This window comes from Aethalodelphis obliquidens, unplaced genomic scaffold (genome assembly GCF_003676395.1).
Source record: "Aethalodelphis obliquidens isolate GAN/ISIS:26980383/991018 unplaced genomic scaffold, ASM367639v1 scaffold11, whole genome shotgun sequence".
Lineage (NCBI taxonomy): Eukaryota > Metazoa > Chordata > Mammalia > Artiodactyla > Delphinidae > Aethalodelphis > Aethalodelphis obliquidens.
This window is the reverse complement of record NW_020837955.1, coordinates 41,200,927-41,218,653: the sequence shown is the minus strand read 5'-3', so window position 1 is coordinate 41,218,653 and position 17,727 is coordinate 41,200,927. Positions and strand designations below refer to the sequence as shown.

At 48.3% G+C, this 17,727-nt stretch overlaps 1 long non-coding RNA gene across 1 annotated transcript in view; it reads right to left on the bottom strand.

The window, feature by feature from the left end:
* Nucleotides 1-1,486: 1,486 nt before the first annotated feature.
* Nucleotides 1,487-17,727, bottom strand: part of LOC113623536 (uncharacterized) — a 76,250-nt gene continuing 60,009 nt past the window's right edge. Inside the window, exons 2-4 of the long non-coding RNA XR_003433968.1 lie at nucleotides 10,133-10,155; nucleotides 6,192-6,470; nucleotides 1,487-5,476 (exon numbers count right to left, since the gene is read on the bottom strand). This is a non-coding gene — a long non-coding RNA (uncharacterized LOC113623536). The remainder of the gene's footprint in view (nucleotides 5,477-6,191; nucleotides 6,471-10,132; nucleotides 10,156-17,727) is intronic.

Sequence of the window (17,727 nt, the reverse complement as noted above, 5' to 3'; positions counted from 1 at the left end):
AAATGGAGCTAAAGCAGTGTCAGGAGTATTAAAGCGTATTCATTCATTCACGTGCCAGCACCTGCGTGCAGGGACAGAGGGACACGATCCCTGTCCTCACAGGGCCTACGTTCTAGAAGGGGAGAGAGTGGGTGAATATGGCCGTTCCAAAGAGTAGTGAGCGTTTCCACAACAATATAAAGAAATCGAAACAGGGTGGCAGAAAGTCACCTGGGATTGGGGGTCAGATACGGAGGGCTGGCAGCGCTGGCGGTGGCGGAGGTGGGGGGGAGACCTTTCCAGAAACTAATGATGGAAGCAGGGAGAAGTAAAGATCTAGCTGGAAATAGATCATGTTCCGGGGGGGGGGGGGGGGGGGGGTGAAATCCTTTATCGCAAAATGCCCCGGGGGAACATTCCAGTGCTCTGACCACCATTTCTCACACCAGAGCCTGCTTCGGGGTCTGAGACCAGAGACTCAGAAGGGGCTCACGGCCTGGGGCTTAATGCTGCAGACACTTTCTTGAACTTGGAAGAATTTTATCTCTGAATTTGTGTTTGGCAAGTGAAGTCTGACGGAACAATTCTGCATCCTGCCAGGGGCTTGGGGCCTCGACTCACACCTTCTGCCCCCTTCCCAGGACTGGTTCCTAAAGGTCCATTTTTGGCCCCTGATACGCAAACGCCACCTGCCAAGTTCCAGGGCAGGTGCCAGGCATCTCTGAGGGTCTCTACTGCCTGAGAGAATCCCCATACCCCCAGGGAGCATGACATTAAGTGGAAGGTATAAAACACTCTGGCAGGTCCAGAGACCACGGAAGAAAGGAGAAAGCTTTTTTCCTGCTTTTTGAACAAGCAATCTGGCATCTTCTGTAGGTGGCCCTGGTCTTGCTAAGTGCCGCCCCAGGCGCTGCGGAGAAGGCAAAATGCTGTTTTCTTTCTGCTAACTGCCTCGCTCCCCACTCTCCCTCAGTCCATTCATTCATTTACTCATTCATCCACTGTATGCGGAGGTCTGCTAGGTGCCAGGCCACCCCTGGGGATTTGAATTAGGACATTTGCTGTCCTCCAGGAGCTGACACGCCCCTACGTGTCACAGGCAGCCATGAGGGCCAAATCCATTGTTCTCTGTCCCTCTGCAAGGATCCAATCAAGCATTAGTTTCACGTTAAGTGTCACACATTACATAAATCATGGGAAAAAGTAGAAAACAGAAGTTTTATATTTTGAAATATGCATTTTCTAAAGCTGAACAGGCAGTCCTATGCCATCAGACCATTCTCTGAATTTGACTTTTCATTCCTCAAGATTAGTATTTAATTCTCTCTTAACCATACCCTTGAAGGAAACCCTTTCCTGTGGATTTTTGGAGAGCACTGCCACGATTTCTCAGACACCACTGATATGGTTCTCTGACTTTCCCAGAATCTGGTGTAGAAATTTCAAGGAACCGTTTCCTCGATCGTCTGTTCACCGTCAGTCCAGCCCGCTGGGTTCTGTGATCAGGGTCGATTTCAACACTTTTTTCAGATTCGCCAGGGACACTGTGATATATACAACAGACACAGTTTTTTTTATAAGGAGTGTTACAGCCCAGCTGAAATAAAAGTTAAATTTTTTAATCTCTAAAATGAATCTCAGAAAGGGCTCACCATGGTCTGGTGAAAATGAAGACTCCCATTTGTACCATCATTACAAAGGCCCAGATACAGTTCTCGATTTTCTGACCAGGTCCTTGGGTTTCCCGCACAGTATTTGGATTTCCGACATGCTGTGTGGATTTCGGGCGCGGTACCTGGATGTCTGGTGTGGTAGCTGAAGGTCTGACAGTGGTGCACCTACACACGGATGGAGCCTCGGAGGTTCCTGCTCCAGGCCTGCAGTTTGGCTCTCAGCGAAGCTGGTTTTCCTGAGCTTTACCAGGCCCGGGAGCAGCCACCCTGAGGAAGGGGTGTCTCTTTTGCAGGGAAACAGCTCGGGGAAGCCCTGAGCCTGAACCTAGGATGTTGGTTAAAGGCAGATCGTCCCTAAAGAAAAGCAACCCCCCAGCCATGGCCTCTTGCACTTTCCAGTGTCCTCACCCAGAACACAGATGACTTTTTGTGCTATTAATGTTGTAGTAGAATTTTGCTATCTCCTGGGGTCCCATCTTGGATGGAAAGAATGCCGGAGCCTTCCAGAGGTGGGCGATTAAGGAGACAGTGCTCTTAGGAGGTGGGCGACTTGATTAAAGCCACTCAGCCAGTCGGGAGAGACGGCGAGCCTCTGACCCCTAGGCCGGCCCCTCCTCTGCTCCTTTTCTGGTCATGCTGTTTGGTTGGACTGACTCCACAGAGCTGCCCACCTGCCCTCCCGCCGCATCCTCATCTTCCTTTGTTATTCTTCTCTGACTTGTACCGTCTCCTGCTGCCTCCGGACCTTTCTGGTCCCTGCATTTGCCATTCTGGTGCTCACCCATCTGGTCAGGCAGCACTGTGGAGATCTGACGCTGGAAGCCCTGGGCGCAGGGCAGGCGCCTGGACTGCTTCTCTGGAGGATCCCTGGTCTGTGCTCGGGCCAGGAGGGAGTGCCTCATGGTAAAGACAGATGATCTTCACTCCTCATGCATCTCAAGGAGCAGGGCTGAGATGCCGCTGAGTAGAAACAGTCTGGCAAGGACTGAGCCTGAGACGGGAGCAGAACAGCTCTGCGGTCCAGAGCTACTGTCACTTAAGGTGATGGACACAGGGGGGTTACTAGAACCCAGCCAGGCAGACAGAGGCCACTCGGGGGGAAAAGCGTGGACCTGCATGGAAACTGATTCTGTTACTAGGCTTTCTGTTAGGGAATCCTACCTACCATGTGGCGTTCCAAGTGGAATGGATTTGTTGCAAAGTGAAAAAAATGTTTAAAAAAATCACACAACTTACAAAAACATTTTTATAGAGAGAGATGTTTTTGGCTGTTTGATAAGACGCAGTCCCCTCTGGGGGAGAACATCCCAGTCACAGGGTGACACCATCACTGCCATTTTGTAAGAGCCCGGGGAAGCTAAGCGCCTTGTCTTAGTGATACTACTGTGTCCCTTAGTCTCAAACCCTCTGAGTGCCACATGGCTCAGATTCTATCAAAAATAATTTTTAAAAGGAAACATGACTTAATCCTCAGCTGCACAGGAGGAAAACATACAGCCATGGGTAGTGAATCACTCATGAAAAATTAAATAAATCCACCCACAGCGGGAAACAGAACGTCGGGTTGGCTTCACATTGGAAGGAAGCCAAAAATAGATCCTGGAAAGAGTGATGCCTCTGAACCTGATCACGCTCACGTTGTGTGCTTTCGGGATCTCCAACTTCATCTCAGCAACACACACTTTGCAGCTGGGATTGTTTTTGGAGGACTCTCACAAGAGGGGAGCAGAGTGGTACTGGGGTTTCCATGGTATCTGATGAGATGAAGCAATTCACCTTCCCCGTCCATCAGTTCTTCAGGTAAAATACACCATAGCAGGCTCCCAGAACCCTTTGCCAGGATGGATTGCAAAACAGTGGAGAAAGGACCTTTGTTTTGTTAACTAATGTATCTGCTTAAGTTTTAAAATCAAAACCCACGGATTCCCAGCTTTTACTTCCCGCATATACGTAAGCACCATCACAGAAAGAAGAAGATTGCTTTTCCAATATTGTTTTCCAGGAATAAAACCCTCTTTTACAGGTTCTTGCTTCTTTGGGGGGGCAGCAGGAGAGCACATACAAATAAGAGAGAGAAGGGACGAGCAAGCACCCACACAGCGGCTTCCTTTCCAGAGCAAAGATCATAAAACCTTTACATCACAATGGACAAATTTCATCTCAGACGGGAAGGCAATGAAGGTGACAGCCCCCAAACACGGAGGATATGCAGCAGTGGTTACTTGAGGGGCATTTCTGCTGTTAACTCAAAATCCAGAGAAGCATTGCCCTCGATCACAGAACTTTATGTCATGAAGGGACCTTTAAAAAGTCCTCACAGGGCTCTTTATGTTTTAAACAAAGAAGGTGTGACTCAGGGCGTGAAGGGACGCGTCCAAGTCATTCAGCTTTCTACAACTAAACTTGATTTCTGACCAATCCTTTTCTAGGCTACTGCACAGAACACACAGTCAGAACTGCTAAAGAAAGGGCTCCAATATCCACCCCGCAGGCAATATTTCCTGATATCAGAACTATAGGATCTCCTGCTGCATTTTTCAAGACCTGGTGGCACAGTCAGAAGCCTGCAGGAGACACCTGATAAACGCTGGGCGAGTGAATGGACAGACTCCTGGCCACGCCGAAAGGAAGCCTGGCAAGCGTGTGGGAAGAGATTAGAAAACTGGATTCGGTCAGCAGATAACACGAGGAAATAGTTTGGAACCCTGGCCAAGATCGACTTAGGCGATCATGAAAGTGTTCCCAAATATAATTATTTACCAGAAAACTGTTTGCAGAATCCACAGGATATGTTCTTAGTTAGTAATGAGCTCTGCTACTTTCATAACAGAAAAATCACATTTTCCGTAATGGAAAATGCGTTGTTGGGTGGTTTTTTTTTTTCTTTTTTCGGCAGGTCTGCACCTTACCTTTGGAGGTGGTCATGAGACCTGACTGGTTTTGAGGTTTGAGAGGAACCTGGGCTCAGTGCAGGGAACACGGGGACCTGTGAGCCCCTTCCCACTGTACTCTCACCCCTCCATGCCTGCCCAAGTCTCTGTCTCCCCATCTTTATGGCGGAGGTGAGAACGCACACCTAGACTGCGCCCAGGTGTCAATGAGGCCCAAAGAGGACGATGAACGCACGTGAGTTACCAGCAATGCCATTTAGGTTTTCAGCATAAGGCATTTACGACGTTATCCGGCCAAACAGGAAATAGATCAAGTCCTGCTTTTGCAGATCATAATTTCCAGCAACGTGACGTTTTTAAAAAGAATTAACTTCTCAGCAGCAACACGGCAGCTTTAAACATATTTACATATAGGTAAGACCTGAACACAAAATCTGTACCATTTCTGAGAGCAGATCAATCTTGGGAGAGTTGTCTGAAATCAGTTGAATACCGTCAACATATTTTTTAAAGGTTGTTAGAATTCCATCAGTCCCCATCATGAAATAACAGGAATCCAAGTTCTGGTTTTAGATTATGTTCATTTCGATTCAAAAAAAGGAGAGAAGCTACTCAGAGAAACCATTATGTGACACATTTTTGTTCAGCAATTCCACAGGGACCTTTCCTTTCCCAACATTTTAAATAGTTTATAGCAAACTCTGCATCGCAATAAGCAGTCTTTAAAAAGTCACTCCCGATTGGCAATTTTGAAACAGAAAGCACCGAGTCTCCTGCTGGCTGAATGTCCCGATTCACAAAGGGACGTCCCCCGTGGATGGGACTGCAGCTGGGGGCGAGGTGCCATATCCAGTGGAGGCTGGTCCGTGACCCTTCCCTGTGGTAGCAGGACTCCTTCCTGACTCTGTGGCCCAATGGGTCTGAGAACGTTCTCTGTAAGTCACACACCCAACGGGTTTATAAACATCTTGTCTTCTTTCCCCAGTGTGAACGCTGCCTTTAGCCAGGCAGTCGGCACAGATCTGCAGCTGACGATGCCATCTGTCCCTACAACGTCAGCTACACAGACGGGACAACCTTGGCCCCAGACTCCTGGCCCCGCCCTCGTGAACCCAGACACCAGCTCCTGGAAAACCAGCTTGCTGCCCGGCCACCTAGGTACCTCCCACTTTCTCAGTGAGTCACTTTTAACTGAAATGCCACTTCACAAATCTAGTTGCTAAGGAAAATTAAGAGGGCGGTTTTGATTATAAAAATAGAAAATGTCCAACTTAAAATGGGTGGGATTTTGATGTGTCATCCAGGCAACCCAGGGCCCCAACAATAGCTGGGGATTGTTTCCCTAAAAAGTGAGCCTTACTCGGTTTCCTAGCAGCCCCAAAGCAGACCGTTCCTCTGTACCATCCCCAGGCACCACCTGGCCGAGCCGCGGTGCATTGAACAGTCTCCTGAAGCATGAGTACCAGATTTCCTGCCCAGGGCTGCACAAAGTTAACCCAAGTGCGTGCCAACGTTGCATTTAACGGAGGCGTCCTGATAATATTCTTTAAGCCAATTTTTAAATATCTTAGGAGTTACATTACATAAAAATAAACCATGACATAAATCCCAAGGGACAAGAAAGGCTCCCCTTTCAGTTTCCCTTTACCTCTTGTCCTACGGGGACGATGCTGGGGAACCATCCTGGCCTGCGAGAATCCATGTTTTCCTGTCAGCAGGAACAGGATTTCAAGAAGAACAATTCCAGCTCTGAACTGGGTCTGCTGGGAGCTCAGAGATGAGACACGCGTTTATATAGGAGAGCTATGTTCCTGTTTCCTCTAAATGGAAACTCTGACAGCTCAACATCCATGCCTTTGCTATATGACAAACAATTACTTAGTGGACGCTTTTAGGAGGTACTTCTTGGAAGAATGTTGAAACTTTCCTGGGGGAAAATGGAAATGGAAATAAATGAGGGATTGAGCTGTTTGTCACCATCAGATCCAAAGGCATTCTTCCAACTGGCTGTCAGTTTCTACTCTCAGTTTGCGGGAGAATAACTGCTTTGTTGTTGGGAGAAACACATTTTGCTTGGATAGGAAACCCACGCAGTCCATACATGCTAATAAAACCCCGAGAACGTGGCAAAGGAAGGAAACAGGGATTGAATCTCTTAGAAAGTTTTCAAATCTCCTGTGCTCTGCCCATCCTGCTTCTCTGTTCTTCCTACAGATTCAGAAACCAGGACAGGACATAGAGCACCTGTTCTGCCAACAGAAATGCAACCCCAGCTGAGACGGGCAGAAAGGATGCTTGAAGTATTCACCCCACCCTGGGAGAACAAGGCCCCTGCAGTTGATTTAAAAACCTTCAGGTTCTTTCCTTTTTGCCTCTCTACCATGGTGACTGTTCAGACCAACACCAAAGAAGAAACATGACTTGGAAGAGGAAAATCACATGCGTTGAAACTGATAGAGTTGGAATCGTAGATCCTTACAGAGGACAAGGCTAGTGAATGAATATTCTAAGTTACTTTTAAAATTAAATTCACTGTTATTTAACATTAGCACTTCAATTTGGTTTTCTTTTACTCCTTGGGTATTTCCATGAACCAAAGTGAGATCGCCAAACTGCAGTGTCATTTAATTTCACTTACTGGTGGATACGCTTTGGTACAACAACGTAAGACCTCAACGAGCCTGGAGAAAATATTTAAACCTTAATTATGTGTCTTCCGTACAGTCTTAATTCTGAAATTCCACTGCATTTTTTGAACGCTATGCAACCGAGACCCACAGAGTTGCAGGCATTCCCCAGTTGAGGGAACTCTGGTCGTACCTGATGATCGATATGAACTATAGTATTACTTCCCAAATCTATTTTTAGATACTGAAAAAAAGAAGAAGAAAAATATGAGAATGGGTGGTTGTACTAAAAAGACTCCTCTTCCTCCAGTTTAAAATCGACTTTTTTTTTTAAAAGTCAAATATCGGGCTTCCCTGGTGGCGTGGTGGATAAGAATCTGCCTGCCAATGCAAGGGACACGGGTTCGAGCCCTGGTCCGGGAGGATCCCACATGCCGCGGAGCAACTAAGCCCATGTGCCACAACTACTGAGCCTGCGTGCCACAACTACTGAAGCCCACGTGCCTAGAGCCTGTGCTCCACAACAAGAGAAGCCACCACAATGAGAAGCCCGCACACTGCAATGAAGAGTAGCCCCCGCTCGCCACAACTAGAGAAAGCCCGCGCGCAGCAACGAAGACCCAATGCAGCCAAAAATAAATTAAAAAAAAAAAAGTCAAATATTAACACAGAGTGTCTTTTGTTAAACGAAAGATCAGGGATTATTTCTAGACAAGGAAATGCCTTTAAATATCCATTATAATACAGCGAATACATCACTACCCAATTAAATTCCTTCTTTAAACAGCGGAAACAATTTGCATCATTTTCTGATGACGTAGACAAGAACCATTTTACTAAACGCTTAGACTTTGGGTTATTTCACTTAAATGTCACACGAATCCTAGGAAGAGCTGACACCTGAGACGCTGGCATGTTCACTCCTCTGGAGCCACTGCACCGAGTGTGGACGGTGGCCTGGGGTGGCCAAACCTCAGGGCATTTACTCTCTCCCCATCTGCCCAAGGTGACCTAGTTATTTAGTTCTAACTGACTCAAAAGCAAGTTTCCAACCTCACCAATTAAAAATAAATTCCTTTCTATTGGCTGAAACCCTGACGCTCTGGAAGGATTCTGAGATGTTTGGCAGTGAACGTGCCATGGGCTAAAAGACCTTCAATTCCAAACACAGGCAGCGCCTAAGGTAGCCACGGTTGGGGAGTTCGTGCTTCCAACACACTTTCCTCACGTGGAAGAGAAAGACTCTGGAAATCAGAAACGCTCTTAGTCTAAGGACTCACAGCTCCCTAAGCACAACTTTACTTTCCTATTGCAAAGGAGGCAAAGGATGGGACCAGGTGGAAGAGACGCTGCCTGAAGCTGGTGGCTACTAAGCACCTGTGATAGAACCAGAGGTCAGAAGTCGCCTCCCGGACACAGGCTCAGCTGCCTTTGGACGGGGCATGCACTTCTGAACGTGGGGCTGGTTTGAGACACTGGAGGCTAGGGGCCCCTAGAAGCACAGGTCATGGGCTCACTCAGCTGAGAGTGGCCAGGAAATCCTAGAGCAGGTGGATGGCACCTGGGGGTGGAGGGGCCAGTGCTGAGTCGAGAGCTGAGGGAAGCAAAGGTCAGACACTTCTAACGCATCATAACCTGCGCCTTGTATTTCGGAAGGAGATGAGTCTGCGGGGCCTGCCCTCAAATGTTTAATTTCAGCGTGGTCAGGATCCACTGCTTTTGATGGCAGCAGGTTTAACATCCATCCCAACCCACACGAGCGAGCAAGACCTCTCACTTGGGCTTCTGAGGCAAAGGCATTGCTGACTTCCTCTAAGTAAGCCTCCATCCCAGTAATATTATTCCAGTAATGACCCTTCTCTTTGATCCCACCGTGACCATTTGCCCAAGCAAAGCGCGCCATTCGGAATCATCAACATCCGATAATTACAGGGTAAAGAACATGGACAACAAACTCAGTTGAGCAGGTAGGAAGTGGAAGTTTTCCTCTTCTCTGTCTTGATAAATCTTTGACTATATTTAGCATTTTTTGAGATAAGGAGAAACAGTCTGTACAACCAAAATGCCCTTGATCACACCAGGAATCACCATATATGCACTGATGCCCAAACGAAAGGCACACCCCCGAAAAGAGGGGCCAGCCGGGGCCAAAGAATCCACCCGTCAGCCTTACACTCATTCTTAACAGAGTCAAGGTATTTCAAATAAGGTGCTTCATTTGAGAAATGCAACATCCCAGCGGCCCACACCCTGGTTCACTCATAAGAGGTGCGTGCCTACCAGGGCAGACCATGTGTTCCCTGCCCACAGGCTGCAGCCAGTTCAAAAGCTCTTAGATGGTCTTCGCTCAATTTCCTTAGGAAACCTGACAGCATTAAGTTGATTAAGCGGACACAAAAAAGGCGATGGTGTTTCTTTTACTAAGTACTAGGACCTGGAGGCCATGGAATATTGCCTCAAAAGGTAAAAAATTATGGAATGCCAACACTGTTGTTTTTTTTTTTTTTTCCCACTAAAAGTGCAATCTGGAAAAACTCCTTTTCAGCAGTTTTCCCCACAGCAGATCAATTTAAGAAGCAATTACCATCAATGCAATTATGTGCCACTGTGCCGCCAACAGTCCCCGAATGCGTGCCACCGCGATAAGGCGAGGCCCTTTCAAAAGTAAGGACAAGTCAGTGAGGGGCAGGCGTGTGGAAATTGTGTTCTCAACAATACATTTCAGGATTCTGAGCAGCTGAGCCAGATTCTGAACGCGAAAAAAAAAAAAAAATGATGTAACCAAAAGTGTGATATGAGCCTGTTCAAGCCAGTGAAGGCATAAAACTCAAATATAACGCGCTGACCATATGGCCTTCTTTCTCTAGAAGATAATACTTCTCAAACATTGAAAGCCCAAACATTTTTTTTTTCACTAGTTAACTACACATCAGAGAAAATTTTTTAAAAGTTTTGTACTTACCAAGGGAAAACGAAGGCTATAGTCTGAAAAAGAAAGAAAAAAAGAGAGGGTCAGTTTTCTGGTTTAAAAAAAAATAATGCTCGTTCTAGCCACTGCTTTTGCTACAGCACTAGTTGAATGTGCCCGTCTTTGCCTCAGGATTTGGGGTCTTCTTGAGGCCTTTTAGTCTCTGTGATAATAACTTCTTTTTGCTGCCATCATCAGCTTTCAAAAGTGTCCTGCCCCGAATGCTCCTGTAGGCTCTGGTTGATGGCGGAGCCTGGCAGCTGCCCTGGATCTGAAGTGTTAGCCTCTGGCCCCTAAGGCGTTCCATCTGTTAGCGGCTCCTTCTGTGACCTACAATGTCCCCTCCCACCCCCAGCCATCCCTTCAGCCCAGCTCCCCACAGACAGCCTCTTAAAACCCACACAGGACACCCGCCTTCACCCCAGTTTTCCAGCTCAGTCAGGATCCAGCTTGCTCGTTCCCCATTCAGTTAGCTTCCATGCTCTTCTGGCTTTCAACAGCTTTACTGAGAGATAATTTACATCCCATGAAGTCCACCTGCTTAAAGTATACAACTCAATGGTATTTAGTACCGTCACAGAGCTTTGCCACCATTCTCACCATCTAATTGTAGCACATTTTCATCATCCCAAAGGAAACCCCCTGCCGTTTAGCTCATGACTCCCCCACACCACCCTCTCCCCACCCACTGGCCCCTGCAACCACTGATCTATTTTCCGACATGGATTTGCTGATTCTGGAAATTTCATATAAATGGGATTGTATAGTATGTGGCCTTTAGTGACTAGCTGCTTTCACTTAGTATGTTTTTGTTTGTTTGTTTGTTTGTTTGGCGGTACGCGGGCCTCTCACTGTTGTGGCCTCTCCCGTTGCGGAGCACAGGCTACGGACGCGCAGGGTCAGCGGCCATGGCTCATGGGCCCAGCCGCTCCGCGGCATGTGGGATCTTCCCGGACCGGGGCACGAACCCGCGTCCCCTGCATCGGCAGGCGGAGTCTCAACCACTGCGCCACCAGGGAAGCCCAATGCTGAGTCATTTTAATGTAAAACAAAACCCAGCGATAGGCAGAAGCAGGGCTACAGCCTTGAGTCAAACCCAACTAAAAACCACAAGGCAAAAAAACCAGTCAACGGGTGGTTAAATAAATGAGTAAAAGGACCGTGGACTAAATCCCAAACGAGCCCGATTCATAATTTTGAATTAAACTTTGAAGTGATTTTTAAAGCAAAGCAAAAATACATGAAACAGTGGGCTCTACAAACAGATCACAGATTATATTGGCCTGGGGCTCACACATGTTCACATGAAACCACAGCCATCAGCTTCTCTAAAGTGCAGAATTAGAGCAAAAATGAAGCAACCAGAATATCCTCTGAAGTCAGCCTTTATCACACGAACACTTCCCCTAGCCCACGGCCCTCCTGCAGATGGCTACCGTAATACTGAGCGAATAGCTAAATGGTGAAATAAGCACATTAAAAACGGGGGGTGGGGGAGGCTGGCTCCATGGACAGACCCACGTCCCTCTGGAGGGGGTTGTCTCTGAGGAGCTTGCACGGGGCAGTGCCACAGCTGGAAAGGCTCCTGGTCTTAACTAGAACAGCACCATCCTCTGAAAACGGAAACGAGAGAAGCTACTGATTCATTGGGCCCGTCGAGTGCGTCGGTGGCTCCTGTGGCATCTCACCCACAGCCCACAGCCAGTCCTAGGAGGCAAGATGAGACCCATTTTAAGGATGAGAAGACGGAGGCTCGGTGAGCTCCTTGACCTGCGTCACACAGAACAAGGAAGCAGGGATGCTGAGACCAGCCTACAATGTGGTTTCCTCCGGTTTGCTTGTTTTTTCTTTTCTTGTCTCCACCGCCCCCCACCCCCCGACCCGCAGCGAAGCTGTAATTCCTCCAGGGACCATCTTCCTTTTCTTTACATTCCTAGTGTGTGGGGCACTGCCTGCCAGGAGGAGGGCCCACAAAATGACCTTCTGTTCAGGGCGACATGCATACTGCAGAATTTTGAAAAGTCCCTTCTAACCCTAGAAGGAGCTCCACTGTGGTCTATGGGCCGGAAAGATCTAGAAAGGCCCAGGCTGGCCACATACTTCCTGTGGGGAGAAACAGCCCTATGGGAGCGGCTGGGTTCACAGAAGCCCTGGGCCTCCTGACCACGGAAGTGTGGAGGTCTGGCCCTGGGGCCTACAGGGGCAGCCGCTCTGCTTCCAGGGAGCAGAGGCAGGAGGATGCCCAGCTAGACCCTGGGAAAGAGGCCAAGCGAGGCCACGGAGCAGGGGAAATCCACCGTGGGGGCGGGGAGGGCAGGCGAGGTCATGGGGGCAGGCACTCCCACAGGAAGTGGCTGCACTGCAGGGTTGGTCCTGATCGCTCATGAGATATGGAAAGACCCGGCAATGTTATTGTGCGTGCAGACCTTGCTAAGGCTAAGCAGAGAACAAAACGGCACAATTTAGAAGCAGTCCATCGGACCTGCTCTATTTAAGGAAACAATTAAAATTATTCCGACTTGTCAAGCTCTGAGATGGACAGAACTTGGTAATCTTTCCAAGCTCAGACAAAAGTAAGATGCCTTTTGTACACACCCTGGGCCTGAAGCATTGTAAACATTCGAGGGGGGGGGACTGCATGCTGCCGAGGGTGTATCTACAGGCTTCTCTTTTAAATGCGCAGCAGCATTTTAAAAACTTGGGGATGCTCACCCGCATTTTACTTTTTTTTTTAATATATAAATGTATTTATTTTTGGCTGCATTGGGTCTTCGTTGTTGCGAGCGGGCTTTCTCTAGTTGTGGCGAGCAGGTCGTTGTGGTGTGTGGACTTCTCACTGCGGTGGCTTCTCTTGTTGCGGAGCACAGGCTCTAGGCGCACGGGCTTCAGTAGTTGTGGCTCGTGGGCTCAGTAGTTGTGGTGTGCGGGCTTAGTTGCTCTGCGGCATGTGTGATCTTCCCGGACCAGGGCTTGAACCCGTGTCCCCTGAATTGGCAGGCGGATTCTTGACCACTGCGCCACCAGGGAAGCCCCTGCATTTTACTTTTAAATGTTTATATATGTATTTCTACATGTACAGGGCACCTAAAATGTGAACTTTTAACGATGGGTTAAAATCTTAAAAAGCAAGGCCACACAAATAAAAATCTAACACACATAATTAGACACTATGGACCCTAGACTTGAAGTAATCTTTCTGGAATTATCAGACCCCAGAGTGAGGCTCCTCCATCGTCGTGGCACTCTCCTGGGCTCCCGTGTTCCCCAAGACCGGCTTCTCCTGACTCACTGGTCAGAGCCCTTGGAATAGCAGGAGTGTCATTCACTCTCAGTCATGGTGACACTCAAGCACAACAACTAGGACGATTGGGGGTCCAACGAGCAGGAAAATCACTACACATGGGAAAGCAACTGAAACCCCATCACATCCACCAAAGGCAGTGGAAATGGATGAAACCACTGCTGCTTCAGCATTGTGTCCAAGCAGGACCAAGTTCACCCTGCTTCCTGCTGCTGATTCAAAGGACAGGGAGAATGCAAAACGCCTCTGAATCATCCCTTCAGGTCCTCACTGATCTCATACTCTGCCAAGTCTCACAGTTTCCTTGTTTACCTTCCAGGCATCAGCAAAGCTGTTAATTTCTGTATTTTCTAACGCATGAAAGAAAGGCTGAAAGGAAACCTCTCTGAATGATGAGCAGTTTGGGAGAATCTTTTGCCCATCCTGGAAAAGGGGGAGGGTCCTTAAAACGATGTTGCCAAGGCTGAAAAGAAGTCCATTTCCCTAGGCACCCGTTCTGTAAATCTATGACGAACGAGCTGGACTTCTAAATATTTGGCAACTTTTAAAAATTATTCATGGGCAGCTGCTCAGAAGACCCATGCGCATCGCTGCCTGCTTCTCAAGAGTGTTTTCTGAAGCACAATCCCCAGCCCCCAAAGTGCACATGAGGGCACCTCCCTACCCCACAGTTGGGGGTCCCCTCTTTGGACTAGGAAACTACGCAAATTAGCACGCCAAGGACTCCGTTTTTGCAAGTACAAACAACTGCTCGTTTCCCCTTTTCCATGTCTGTCTATGCCATGATCACTGCCATGGAATTTAGGAACACAGGACGTGGATTCTCTGTGCTCGCTTCTGAAGCCCCAGAGGGGAGGGTGGTCTATCCTGGCTCCCGTCTCACGGGCCATCTGTGCAGGTTGCAGGTGTGGGTCAAGCACATGTCCTGCCCCCTGCCTGGTGCCAGCGCTCTCTGGGCTCGTCCTCCTGCCCCCAGCTTGGGCGTTATTAATTCACATGCCCACCTCTCTCATTCGGCACAAACGCTTCTTATATAGTGGCAGTTGGTCACTGTCACCTTTCAAAAAGTGTTTTCGCCATGAGTAGCTTCTTCGTGGGGGCTCCAGTGCTTGAGGGCAGGGATGGTGTGAACATCTCTGGAGAAAGTATCAACCCTGAGGACAGGTATCCTGCCAGGTGCTCACTTAGCCAGACGTCCTGCTAAGTGCTCACTGAATCCTCTCAATACTCTGATGAAGAGTCTGGTTTAGACCCACTTTGCAGATGGGAAGACTGAGGTCTAGAGGTAAAGTAACTTGCCTTAAGGATCCCTCTCCAGGGCCTGGGCACAGGCTTCCTTGCCTCCTGGAGTCCTTGGGAAACGGAACCAGCTGCACTAAGTACTAAAAAGGCACAAGGGCTTTTTGCCTGGGCTGTGGGGTTTTCTGGGCTGTGGGGTCTGTGCATGTCCCTAGGTGGGCCTATTGCTGTGAGGCCCACCCGGGGCTCTGAGCAGGGCCTGGTACCCACAGCACACTCAGCTCAGCCTCCGCTGGGGGAGGTTATCAGGACCAGAGGGCAAGAGGAAGGCAGGTCTATGAGATCCACAGCTCGCCCCTCTGGCCCCTCCCCTCCCCCCCAACTCTACACATAGCCAGGCTCAGGGACAGGTTTACTGTCCTCCTGTGTGCACATGTCCACCTGCTACTTTAGTGATGCTCTTTCTCTCTCATTGTGCAGAGCTTGGCTCAGAGCCCTGCCGGAGATTCTGAGCATCGAGAAGCAGGTGAGGAGATTCAGAGGATGGGAAACAGGAGTCCTGAAATGCACCTGTTCCCACAGGTAAGGCACGTGCTCTCCCACCCCACCCAGCCCACCTCGAGGAACCCAAAAGGACTAAAGCAGGCCTAGTCCCACCGAGATGCAGCCCCTGGGCCCTTGACTCCCCCTGGATGGTCACTCCCGCCCACATGTAAAATCCAGTCCCAATACCAGGGATCCAGCTTCCCCCTCTGCTTTGTTATCTTTGTCTTGGAAACTGCCCAGGGCCCTTAAGTCTCCTAATGTTGGGGTTAGGGGTGCAGATTTCACACTTTCCGTCAAAAGCTTCCAAGAGGGGTGCAGCCACTATGGAGAACAGTATGGAGGTTCCTTAAAAAACTAAAAATAGAGCTACCATGTGATCCAGCAATCCCACTACTGGTCATATATCTGGAGAAAACTCTCATTTGAAAAGGTACATGCACCCCAATGTTCACAGCAGCACTATTTACAATAGCCAAGACATGGAAGCAACCTAAGTGTCCATCTACAGAGGAATGGATAAAGAAGATGTGGTACATATATACGATGGAATATTACCCAGCCATAAAAAAGAACCAAAAAATGCCATTTGCAGCAACATGGATGGACCTAGAGGTTATCATACTAAGTGAAGTAAGTCAGACAAAGACGAATATCATATGATATTGCTTATATGTGGAATCTAAAAAAATTGATACAAATGAACTTATTTACAAAACAGAAATAGAGTCACAGATGTAGAAAACAAACTTATGGTTACCAGCCGGGAAAATGGAGAGATAAATTGGGAGACTGGAATTGACATATACACACTACTAGATATAAAATAAATAACTAGTAAGGACCTACTATATAGCACAGGGAACTCTACTCAATACTCCGTAAAGACCTACATGGGAAAAGAATCTAAAAAAGAGTGGATGTATGTACATGTATAACTGATTCACTTTGCTCTACAGAAGAAACTAACACAACATTGTAAATCAACTAGACTCCAATTAAAAACGAAAACAAACTTCCAAGAGGGAAAAAAGTGGCTATTGTTGGAAACATACGAGCACTGGCAATCCTGCCTCATAAAGGATGGTTCTATCTCTTCTGCAGTAGTGGACAAACAGACATTTCTCATCGACAGAGGAAACCCAGGAGCCCTTCGGCTTGTCAGCAGATGACATTTCTTCAATCCGGTCACCTCCTTGGAGGTCCGCCCCTTCCTTATGAGTCACGTGTGAGCCAGCTCCCCCTTCACCCCCGTTTTTAGTTACACGCATGTGACCAAGCCTGCTTCACTTTGCACACTCTTCTTATGAAGCAGGGTCCCACCCTAAACCCTGGCCCCAGCCCTCTTGCTTCCTGGGTGCTGGCTCTTGTACCCCCATCCCATCCCACTGGACCGCAGTAAACTGAGTCACGCTCAGCCAGGTCCCAAGACAACGCTGGCACATTCTTTGCCCTGCGCCCGTGGACCTCAGGGTCCTGGTCTGTAGGATGGGCACCCAGGCTCCTCAGGTTGGGTCACAACTTTCTACTAAAAACATCAAATGTCAGCATCACTTTCCAGTTTACAGAGCAATAAGATCAGTAGATTAATTTGATCGCTTTACTTTTTCTCCACGAACAATCACTCATCTGCCAGTCAGTTCTTCCCGGAATAAAAGGACTGAAATACAAATTAACCCTTAATGGCCCACCCCTCATTAGTTGAGTTGCTCCTGGGGTCCCCAGAAATTCTGGCTGGGCCACATGCAGGCCAGATATCCTCTGTGACCAGAGATGTCCCTCGGGCAGAAAGAGACACAAAGCAGCCCCCTTCCAACAGGACTGTCTGCAGGGGACTTCTGGGTGGCCTGGGGGCTCTGAGCACAGCTGTTTGCTCTACCCTCAGAGCTGCTCTAAATCAACAATGCAGATTTGGGGAAGAAAGGCGACTTTGGAAAGTCCAAGTACGAGAGCATTACCTTCAGCACATCACTCACAAAATACTCCCTGAATCCCTGTTATGGACCAAAGTTCTCCAAGTACGCACAGCGCTGTCCCACACACTGTAGAAAAACCCACAGACAGGTGTGGTTCTTCCTAAGCATCAAAGAGCAGAAGGAAAATGGGAGAGCTCATCCACCAGAGGCCAGGACACCTCACCCTAGTTTCCTAACACATTCAACTCACAGCCTTCCTTTTATGCCTGAAAATACTCAAGACTCTCTCCAAGCCCTTAGGATCAGCAGAGGATGGGGCCTGAGACAGAGAAGAGAACTGTAGCCATGGGCTACAACCTTTAAAAGGCTCTGAAAGGGGACTGAACGACAGGTGCTGGAACACTATGATCTCCTTGTTAAATGAGACTTTATCTTTCAAAACGCATACCACGACCCTCATACACCGCTGGTGGGATTGTAAAGTAACAGAGCCACTTCGGAGAACAGTATGAGAAAGGTTAAGCGCAGAGTTACCACAGGATCCAGCCATTCCACTCCTACGCAGAAACCCAAGAGAATGGAAGACACAC